This window comes from Hypanus sabinus, chromosome 1 (genome assembly GCF_030144855.1).
Source record: "Hypanus sabinus isolate sHypSab1 chromosome 1, sHypSab1.hap1, whole genome shotgun sequence".
Lineage (NCBI taxonomy): Eukaryota > Metazoa > Chordata > Chondrichthyes > Myliobatiformes > Dasyatidae > Hypanus > Hypanus sabinus.
Genome location: NC_082706.1, coordinates 9,598,466 through 9,610,047, shown reverse-complemented (window position 1 = coordinate 9,610,047; position 11,582 = coordinate 9,598,466). Strand labels below are relative to the sequence as shown.

The window sequence follows — 11,582 nt, the reverse complement described above, 5'->3', positions numbered from 1 at the left end:
AGGTGCAGAGTGTGAGAGGGACTAGCAGTTCTGATTGAGGCACAGATGTTTTGAGTTAAAGGTTTGCTCCCAAGATTTGAGCAAGTAATCTAGGCTGCTACTTCAGTGTGGCACTAGCAAATTATGCCCAGGAAGAAGCTGAGAACAATTTTCATTGATTGCCCATGCCTGCACATGATATCATTCATATGCCTATCTAAGAGCCTCTTAAACACCTATCATACTTGCCTCCACTACCACCCCTACTGCTGCATTCCAGGCACCCACACTTTGCCTTTATAATTAAAAAAAAAGCCTGTCCCATACATTACCTTGAACTTGCCCTCTCTCTCTCCTTAAATGCATCCCTTTAGTATTTGATTTTTCAGTGCCTGGGGAAAAGATACCGGGTGCCTTCTCTATCTTTGCCCCTCGCAATCACAATCTTGCACATTTCTGTTAGGTCTCCCCTCAGCTTCCACTGCCGCGGAGAAAAATCCCAAGTTTGTCCAGCCTCTCCTTATAGCATGTGCCCTCTAACCTAGCATCCTGGTGAATCTCTTCTGCAGCTTCTCCAAAAACGTCACATCCTTCCTAGACTGGGGCAACCAGGATTGAATGTAATATTCTGGATGTGGGCTAGCTGGGTAGCCACTTTCAGGGAGCCTTGGACTTGCACCCCAACGTCAATGTGAGGATGAGAGAGAATCCAAAACTTGCTTTGACTGTCTTTCTACTAATACCACCTTCGACAACTGTATCAACATTCTCCCTTTAGGATAGCAGCCCAGTTTGTTAATTTTCCTTCAGTCAATACTTCTGATGTTTAAAATAAATTTATTACAGTATGTGTATGTCACCTTACGGTCCCTCTATCCTCCAAGTGCTGTTAATAATTGGAGTGGTAAGCCTAACAAATGTTAGTTGGCAGATACTTTGTCAAAAGCTTGTTTGCTGAGGTCTTTGAGAGATCCCTTCCCTGAAAACTGAAGCAGTGTTACTTCAGAATCTTGCATTAGAGACCTAGGAACATAGAAGTTCGAGAAATTTGAAAGAAGTACAGTTGGCCCTCCTTATCTGCGGATTCCACATGTGCGATTTCAACCAACAGCGGATCAGGAAAACCCAGAAGTTCTCTCTCCAGCACTCATAGTTTGAGCATGTACAGACTATTATTTCTTGTCGTTACTCCCTAAACAATACAGTGTAGCAACTATTTACATAGGATTCACATTGTATTAGGTATTATAAGTAATCTAGAGATTATTTTAAAGTACAGGCAGTCCCTGGGTTATGAATGAGTTCCATTCCCGAGTCCATCTTTAAGTCAGAATTGAAGTCGGAACAGGTACATCTGGTCTTATTTAGCGTCAGTTAGTCAAATGTTTTTCTTAGTATATAGTATATATTTTACCTTTCTATGCATATAAAACTTAAGAAACATATGTATTTCAATAATTAAACCACTGCATTGCTTAGTAATAATTGTAGTTTTCATCACACAGAACAACAGCAAAGCAAATCTCTCACCTCCCTCTCACCCACGTAGCCGTGCATACACACAGACAATCCTCTAACTCCAGGACAGCCCATCTCTGGACCTCCAGCCACCAATAGACTCCCAGACACTGGACCTTTAACTTTGCTAATGGATTTACATATCCAAGGCTTTGGCCGCCAGGGCTCATCTTCCAAACTTCAATTGACCTTCAGGCTTCGATCTTCTGTACCCACCCCAGGACTCGCCAATTTTGACTACTGAGGACCCCAAGCACCAGGCCTCAAACTCTGGACTTGAGACAATAAATCTCGCAGATTTCTACAGATATACCATGGAGAGCATTCCAATTGCCTACATCACCGCCTGGTATGGAAGGGAGGAGTGCTAATCCACAGGATCAAAGTAAGCTGCAGAAAGCTGTTGACTTATTTAATTACTTATTTAATTCAACTATTTAATATATATACATACTTACTATAATTCACAATTTTTCCTCTGTTATTATGTATTGCATTGTACTGCTGCCCCAAAGACAACAAATTTCACGACAAATGCCAATGATATCAGACCTGATTCTGAATCTGATTCTCTTCCAGGATCAGCTGCACGGAATGGGCAGGCTCCTGGCCCATTGTGTATTGTCCTGCTCAGTCCCATTTTCCTGCTCAGTCATCATTTTCTCCTCCAGTTACTCATCTCATACCTTTATGCATGACAGACACATCACAAGTTTTGGATATGTTGCTCATTTATCTCTCACGGGCAGTCAGAGCAGAAATAATAACTGGAAAAAATGAGAAATACAAGAGATTCTGTGAATGCTGGAAATCCAGAGCAACACAAGCAAAATGCTGGAGGAACTCAGCAGGTCAGGCAGCATCTACAGAGAGGAATAAGCTGTCGATGTTTTGGGCCGAGACCACTTATCAGGAAACCCCTTTGTAGAAACACAAAGAGACGAGAGATCCCTTTGTAGGGGATCTATTCTGAGCTTAACTTATTGATGCCACCATGAAGAAGCCACGCTCAATGAGTAGTTTGAGATGTTGTATATAACCAACAACTCTAGTTATTTACTTCAGATATATCATGGAGAGTGTTCTGACTGGTTGCATCATGGCCTGTTTTGGGTTCTCCAATGCACCAGATCAGAAAAAGTTGTGGAACAATAGCTTCCCCAATGATATGTTTTGTAACTCCAAAAGAAAAACACAGGATCTGGGAAATAGCTCTACTTAGTTTTACATTAGTGAGGTTCACACATATGACCTGGTGGCATAATGACGTACGTCATTCACATACTTTTATAGTGCCTTGAAAAAATATTCAGCCACCACAACTATTTTCACGCTTTACTATCTCGTTTTCTAAATTTAAAATATATTGAAGTAGGATTTTGAGCTGATGTACAAAGTATTGTGCATCATGCCAAATCAACAGAAAAATTCCAAAACCTGTCAATAATTTAATAAAAATTAAAACCAAAATTGTGAGACTAAAAAGTATTCATCCCCTTTGTAATTACTATATTAACTTTACTCAGTTGCAATATACTATATTACCTTACGAAGTCAACCAATTTGTTGATGTAGAAAATTAGATCACCTGTTTTCAATGAAGTAGTGAAGGCTATCGGGAACACTTCTGGCCAATTTGTAGCTGCATCCACTACTACCAAGATATTTGTGCCCGTGAATGGTCTGGCAAAATCCACATGAATCCTTTGCCAAGACAGTTAAGCTGTTCCCAGGGATGAAGAGGCACTGTTCTTGGCACCTCTGGATGTGTTGGAACCCCAAGCGGTATATGGCAAGCTGCTTGATCTGCCGATCTATCCCAGGCCACCAGTCAAAGCTTTGAGCCAATGCTTTCATTTTAACCATGCTCAGATGACCGACATGTAGCTCTTCCAATACTTCAGCTATAAGTTTGGATGGTACAACAACTCTCAGTCCTCACATAAGGTAACATCCATCAAGGGCAAGTTCATCCTGGCATGGTAAAGATGGGGGAACTGGAATTCCTGCTGTACATCCCAGCCACTTTGGGAAGCCGGAGACAGTGGGGGATCCTTTCATCGGATCATTCCTGCCATGATAGGAAGACTTCCAGTTTGTATTAGGAAGAATACGTCAAAAGGAACATCTTTTTAAAAATTTTCACCTATTTCCGTTTCCAAGAGTAAACAGGACAATCCATCAGCATTTTCATGATTAGTTATCCTCTTGAGTTCGACCTTGTAGTTGTGTCCTCCAAGAAACAGAGCCCATCTCTGTATTTGTGCTGCTGCTGTTAGTGGAATACCCTTCAGCGGATTAAAAATGAGCACCAGCGCTTGATGGTCAGTAATGAGGGTAAACTCTCTCCCATATGTTTTACATCAACCAAACTCAAGGCTTCTCTGTTAATCTGTTCATAATTTTTCTTGGCAATGGTAGGGACTGTACCTATACCATAAAGCGAGGGGTTACTGGCAAGCTTCACTGGACAAGGTAGATCATAATGTGTGAGTACAGTGTCTGATGTCACCATTTCCTTTAACTTTTGGAAAGCCACCTCACACTGTTTTGTCCATTACCAATTCTTCCCGATCTGTGGTAATGAGTGCAGTAGCACAGGGGTGGAGCACAGTAGCCAGGTTTGGCAGGAACCCATCATAGTAATTGACACATCCTAAAAAGAATCACAACAATTTTCCAACAGGGCAGCGCGACGCAACTTGCAGCAGCCACTCCGGAACTGATTATCTGTTATTTGTGAAGTGGGGTGCCGTGCGCAATCATAATCGATTGTAAACCGACGTGGGAGCACGGAGGAACATCGGGAAATCTCCAGGAAGACCTTCTTCGTTGCTGCTGCTGTTGTGAGGTCCGGGACTCTGCTGGGAAGTACAGGCCCCCAGTCCTCGGGGTCGCGTTGCCGATGGCCATTGGCGGGGCCGTCTTAACACGCTCGGCAGAGGATGGTGCTTGGAAAAACTGTACCGGAGGGGATGGTCAGAGGCTCGGAGATTCAACGGACTCGGAGTCCGCTGCGGACAGGTCGTTTTCGGTGTGTGCTGCGTCTGCGAAGCTGAGTCGGGCGGCGCCGTGGAAGTCCATAGTGGGGGTATTCCCTTTTGCCGCCGGCATGGAATGGCAAGTCTGTCAGGATCCTGGGGACTTGTGGAAACTGTGTGGTGATTTCTTTTGAACTTATAGTCCTTTAACATCTTTGGACTATTTTTACCGTGTCCATGGTCTGTTTTTTTTTTATCAATTATGCAATTGTTTGCACTGTTGTAACTATATTTTGTAACTATGTGGTTTTGTGCAGGTTTTGTAGCTTTAGTTTTTGGTCTTGTTTTGTCTGGGGAGCTCCTTTCCGGGGAACGCGCTAGATGGTAGCGCAATATTAATACGCAGCAGCCTCTCCGGACACTGGATTGGGGATTGCTAAACGTTATGTGGATTTTCTGGTGTAGTCTGTTTTGTCATGCTTTTGTGATATCATTCTGGAGGAACGTTGTCTCATTTTTTAACTGCATTGCATTTGTGGTTTCTAAATGACAATAAACTTAGTCTGAATCTGAACTGTAGCATGCCCTTTGGCCTTGGGGCATCCACCACTGCTTGAATATTCTGAGCACACTTGTGTAATTCTTGTGAGTCAATAGTGTGACCACAGTTAGTGATGCTTGTTTTAAAGAATTCACATGAGCTGTGTAGTGCTCTGAGCCAATAAACTTATCGTCTTTTTAACACTGTCTTAAGATTTTGGAGATGTTCCTTGTCATCCTTGCTGGTAACAATGATGTCATCCAGATAATACTGAGTGCCTGAGCAGCCTTGCAGCAACAGGCACATAGCTTTCCACCATTTGCAAATGCTTATGCTACTCCAAAAAAAAACTATTATAGTGATAAAGCTGTCGTGAGTGTTTATGGTGAGAAACACTTTGGACTTTTCTTCTATCTCCATCTGTAGGTAGGCTTCAGTTAAGTCCACTTTGTTGAAATATTTTCCTCCAGAAATGTTTACAAAGATATTCTCTATTGATCTGCTTTCAGTACTGGGTTGATAGTGTCCTTTAAATCACCACAGATTTTGACAGACCCATTCTTCTGGACCACTGGGACCACTGGTGTTGCCCATGGGCTCCACTCAACCTTGGAAAGAATTCCTTCAGCCTCCATGCAATCTAGCTCACTGGCTAATTTATCAGAGATGGTATATGGAACAGGACAGGCTTTGTAAAACTTGTATATGGCATTTTCATTTAACATTATTTTACCCTTGAAACGTTTGTGTTTTCCATTGCCATCCTTGAACACTGCTGTGGCCTTAGCCTCATTCAGTCCCTTTCTTAATTAGCTTTCAGTTGACTCCATTGCAGGGAATGCGGCATGCAAATGGTGGATGGATCTCCAATCAAGTGTAGTTGCCTCAGTCACTAATGTTCCCACAACACGGTCCCTCCTGTTTTTACCCCAAAAAAATCCCAATGTGGCTTATTGTTTGTTGTATTTCACTGTTACAAATGTCATTCCTACAGGAGTTATCTTTTCTCCAGTACAAGTTCTAAGTTGGATATCTGCAAGTTTCAATTCAGTATTTTTGAAATGCCATTCAAATTTATTTTATGGAATGACTGAAACAGCTGAGCCAGTGTCAGATTCCATATTAATTAATTTACTGTTCACTTCTGGTGTTCTTTTTCACTTGTAAATCTCAAAGTTACTCAGTCCTCTGTCACTCTCTACATTATGAGATTTTTCATCAATAACATGCAGATTAATTCTCTTTTTGAAACTGCCACTTGACTTTTTATCTTCTTCTCTTCCCTGTGCAGTCCATTTATTTTTGACTGCCCAACATGCTCTTTGTATGTGTCTTACTTTGTTGTATTTTCTGCAATTTTGCATTTGAACCTGCATTGGTCTGGTGTATGTGAGCCCCTGCCACAAAGGCAACACAATTTGTTTGGCCAAACAGATTTCTGTTTAGACGGTGCAATTTTGTTCACACTCACTTTCATTCCTGCCTGAGTGATGTGCTAATATTGAAGAAAGTCACAAACAAAGGCCAAAGATCCAATATATGTCCACCACAATCTGAGAGCAGTAGGGGTAGGGGAAGGGGGGTAAGGGAGGGGATATATATAGAGAAAGGAAGACTGTGGCAAGGTGTGTGACCTCATTGGGTAAACCCAGTGCAATGTGCTCTGGTTATGTACGTACATTGTCTGAGACACTTCTTGGGTAAGTTTGTGCGAGAATCTCAACTATTAATTAGTCCTCTCAACAAGCATCATCTCACACTTATCAGGATTAAATTCCATCTACCATGACTTTGTCTCTCTTACCAAATGTTCAAAACTATCCTGTAGCCTACTTATGATCCTCCTTACTACGAACAACACATGGGCCACCTACATTCCTACTATGTTATTAATATACACTTAGAGGCCACTTTATTAGGTACACCTGTTTGTGAATGCAAATATCTAATCAGCCAATCACATGGCAGCAACTCAATCCATAAAAGCATGCAGACATGGTCAAGAGGTTCAGTTGTTGTTCAGACCAAACATCAGACTAGGGAAGAACTATGATCTACGTGACTTTGACTGTGAAGTGATTGTTGGTGCAAGACAGGTTGCTTTGAGAATCTCAGAAACTGCTGTTCTCTTGGGATTTTCACATACAACAGAGAATAGTGCAAAACACAAAAAGATATCAGTGAGCGGCAGTCCTTTGGGCAAAAAAGCTTTGTTAATGAGAGAGATCAAAGGAGAATGGCCAGACTGGTTCGAGTTGACAGAAGGGCGACAATAACACAAATAACCACACGTTACAACAATGGTGTGCAGAAGAGCATCTCTAAACATAACACATCAAACCTTGAAGTGGATGGGCTACAGGAGCAGACCATAAAGGTAAGTACCTCATAAAGTGGCCACAGAGTGTGTTTAACAGCCTCTTTCTTCTTGTTTTCTCTAACTTCTCGACATAGATGAACCATTTGTCATGTTGTGTTTTTATACTTCACAGGAATATTTGTTTTATGCAACTTATCATCATCATCATTATGTGTCGTGTCTTATGGGTAATCATGGTGACTCTGATTGTTCTTTGCAAATTTTTCTACGGAAGTGGTTTGCCATTGCCTTCTTCAGGGCAGTGTCTTTATAAGATGGGTGATCCCAGCCATTATCAATACTCTTCAGAGATTGTCTGCCTGGCGTCAGTGGTCACATAACCAGAACTTGTGATCTGCGCCAGCTGCTCGTACGACCATCCACCACCTGCTCCCTTGGCTTCACATAACCCTGATCAGGTTGCGGGGGGGGGGGGGGGGGGTGCACTATGCAGGTACTACACTTTGTCCAATGGTGTCCTGTGGGCTAGCAGAGGGAATTAGTGCCTTACAACTCCTTTGGTAGAGACATATCTCCACCCTGCCACCAAACCTACTAAAATCCATGTAGATCACATCCACTGCACTACCCTCCTCTATATGCCTGGTTTCCCCTCATGTTCGCTTTAAACTTCTCACCTTTTACCCTTAACCCATGACCTCTGATTGTTGTCCCATCCAATCTCAGCTGAAAAAGCCTCCTTGCATTTACCCTATCTATGCACCTCATAATTTTGTATACTCTATCAAATTGCCTTTCAATCTCTATGTTCTAAGGAATACAGTCTTACTATTCAATCTTTACTTATAACTCAGGTCATCCAGACCCTGCAACATCCTGGTAAATTTTACCTGTACATTTTCAACCTTGGTTACGTCTTTCCTGCAGGTAGGTGACGAAAACTGCACACAACACAATCCAAATTCGGCCTCACCAACATCTTATACAACTTCAACATAACATCCCATCTCCTGTACTCAATGCATTGACTCATGAAGGCCAATGTGCCAAAAGCTTACTTTATGTCCTAACAACATGCAATGCCACTTTCAATTAATTATGGACCTGTAATCCCAGATCCCTTTGTTTTACCACACTCCTCAGTGCCCTACAGTTCACTTTGTAAGACCTACCCTGGTTCATCCTACCAAAATGGAAAACCTTGCACTTGTCTGCATTAAATTATTTCTGCCATTTTTCAGCCATTTTTCCCTCTGCAAGGTGTGATAGCTTTCCTCACTGTCCTCAATGACACCCCCAATCTTGATATCATCCACCAATTTGCTGATCCAGTTAACCACATTATCATCCAGATCATTGATATAGGTGACAAACAACAATAAACCCAGCACCGATCTCTGCATCATACTACTAGTCATAGGCCTCCAGTCAGAGAGGCAATCATCTACAACCACTTTCTGAATTTTCCCACAAAGCCAATGTCTAATCCAATTTACTACCTCATCTTGAATGCCAAGTCACTGAACCTTCTTGACCAGCCTCCCCATGCGGAACCTTGTCAAATGCCTTACTGAAGTCCACGTAGACAACATCCACTGCGTTGCCTTCATTCACTTACTTGTTAAGTTCCTCAAAAAAACTATAAGATTGGTTAGACAGGACCTACTACACAGAAGCCATACTGATAATCCTTAATCAGTCTTTGTCTATCATATACTTTTATATCCAATCCCTTAGAGTACCTTCCAATAACTTTCCCACAACTGGTCACTCTCACTGGCCTATAATTTCCTGATTTATGTTTAGAGCCTTTTTTTAAACAGTGGAACAACATTGACTATCCCCCAATCCTCTGGTACCTCTTGCTAAGGATGAGCTAATTATCTCTGTTAGGACCCCAGCAATTTCTCCACTTGCCTCCCATAGGTACACCTTGTCAGCCCCTGGGAATTTATCCACCCTGATTTGCCTCAGCACAGCAAATACCTCCTCCTCTGTAATTATATAGGGTCCATAAATACAGATGTAAAAATTTACTTAAGATCTGCCCAATTTGTTTTGGATCCACACATGGATTACCATTCTGATCTTCCAAAGGACTAATTTTGTCCCTTGCAATCCTTTGCTCTTAATATATCTGTAGAATCCCTTAGGATTCTCCATCACCTTGTCTGCCAGAGCAACTTCATGTGTTCTTTTAGCCCTCCCGATTTCTTTCTTAAGTGTCCTCTTGCATCTCTAATACTCCGTAAGCATCACAACTAGGGAAAGGTTGAATAGATTAGGAATTTATTCCCTGAAATGTAGGAGAATGAGATGTACACAAAATTATGAAGAGTACAGAATCTAAATCAGAATCAGGTTTATTGTCACTGACATATGTCATGAAATTTGTGGTTTTAAGGCAGCAGTACAGTACAATACAAAAAATACACTATAAATTACAATAAGAAAAATACATACAAGTTAAATGTTAATTGGATAAGGTTGATGCAACCAGGCTTTTTCTATTGGATGCAACTGGAATTAGAGGTCATAAGTTAAGGGTGAAAGGTTAAATATGTAAGGGAAACCTGAAGGGGAACTTCTTTACTTAGGAGGTGGTGCAAGTGTGGAATGAGTTGCTAGCAGAAGTAGTGGATGGGGTGTCGACTGCAAAGTGGATAAGTACATGGATGGGAGGGGTATGAAGGGCTATGGTCCAGGTGTGGGTGAATGGGACTAGGCAGAATACAGCTCAGTGTGGACTAGATGGGCCAAAGGGTCTGTTTCTATGCTGTATGACCCTATCAGTCAGTTGTAATTCTGACTAATAGAACTATATAGAGACTTATCAATGATTCTCATTCTTATCCAGTCTATATCTTCTTGAAATCTGTCACTGTCATAGTTCACTGCAGCTCCATGCTCTATGTCGAGTGCAAATTTGGAAATGGTGCCACATATGCCCAAATCCAAAATGTGAGAAGTCTGCCAAGCAATGATCCTGGGAAGCATTCCAAGAATTACTGACCACATTGAATAGCTGCAGGATCTGCAGTCTGTGCAGGAGAGACATCTGTGGTAGAAGTTCACCCTCAGGGTCTGCAGAGTGAATGTCTATACACAAAAAAGGCATCCAAAAATGCTGAATTTTTAATCCCTGTAAATAGCGTCTCCAAATATTTTGTCCTCTTTCTTATTTTTTGAGACATTTTTAATTCATGAGAGGGAATTGCATTACGCTAGACTGCATACTGATGTGAATAGTTAAATACATTTGCAGACTTAATGTCTTAACCAAACTTGTTTTCCACAGCAAACCACACAAAATGCTGGAGGAACTCAGCAAGACAGACAGCATCTAGGGAGACAAACAAACGGTTGATATTTTGGGCCAAGACTCTGTACAATGTCCTGAGTATGTTACTCAAAATGGCTTCTTTGGTTTGTAATGAGTAGGAATGCTTCTTTGTCTGATAAGTGTTTCTCTCGCCGTTGTTCTGCTTTAAAATGGCTGATATGGTAACTGTATTCATTTGTTAATCAATGGGGAATGTTATTGTGTCTTGTGAGGCTGGGAACTTAGGGGAGGGGTTTTCACGGGTTTTTGGTATGAGGGGAGTCGGGAGAAAGACGCCGAGGGAGGTGGACGTGCGCTCAGAAGATCACCGGGGAGTCTGGGGTGGAAGACGTGGAAGTCGGAGGCAAGCGACGAGGGGTCGAATGGTTCGATGGTTGAGCTCCGAGTGAACTAAACAGACTGAACTTTGATAAGTTGGCACCTTTTGTTTTTTTCCTTAAATATATATATTGTATTGCCTAATACTCTTTTAATTTTAGTAAACTCTTTAAAGTGTATTTCATAACGGTATTTGTTGTGGGTTTGATACTGTTGGCGGGCGCAAGGCATAAACTCGATTCTCACAGCACCTGCGCATACGGGAGGTGGGTTGGTGAGTGGCTGGATCTCCGTTTCCCCTAGACATATTCCAGCCTTTTGGGTAAGTGTTAAAACTCTTTTTTCAATATCCTGCTGTCCACATCTTTATGAGTTGAAACTTACACTTAGTGGCCACTTTATTAGCTACACCTATACACTACTTGTAATGCAAATGTCTAATCAGTCATTCATGTGGTAGCAACTCAGTGCATAAAACTATGCAGTCATGAGCAAGAAGTTTAGATGTTGTTCAGACCAAACATCAGAATAGGGGAGAAAAGGGATCTAAGTGATTTTGACCATGGAATGTTTGTTGGTGCC

The 11,582-nt window shown here is 41.8% G+C and overlaps 1 long non-coding RNA gene across 1 annotated transcript; it reads left to right on the top strand.

Annotated features, from left to right (window-relative positions):
• Positions 1-1,103: 1,103 nt before the first annotated feature.
• Positions 1,104-11,189, top strand: LOC132391258 (uncharacterized). Its single transcript, XR_009511145.1, has 2 exons — positions 1,104-1,882; positions 10,638-11,189. It is a non-coding gene; the product is annotated as an uncharacterized LOC132391258 (long non-coding RNA).
• The last annotated feature ends 393 nt before the right edge of the window (positions 11,190-11,582 follow it).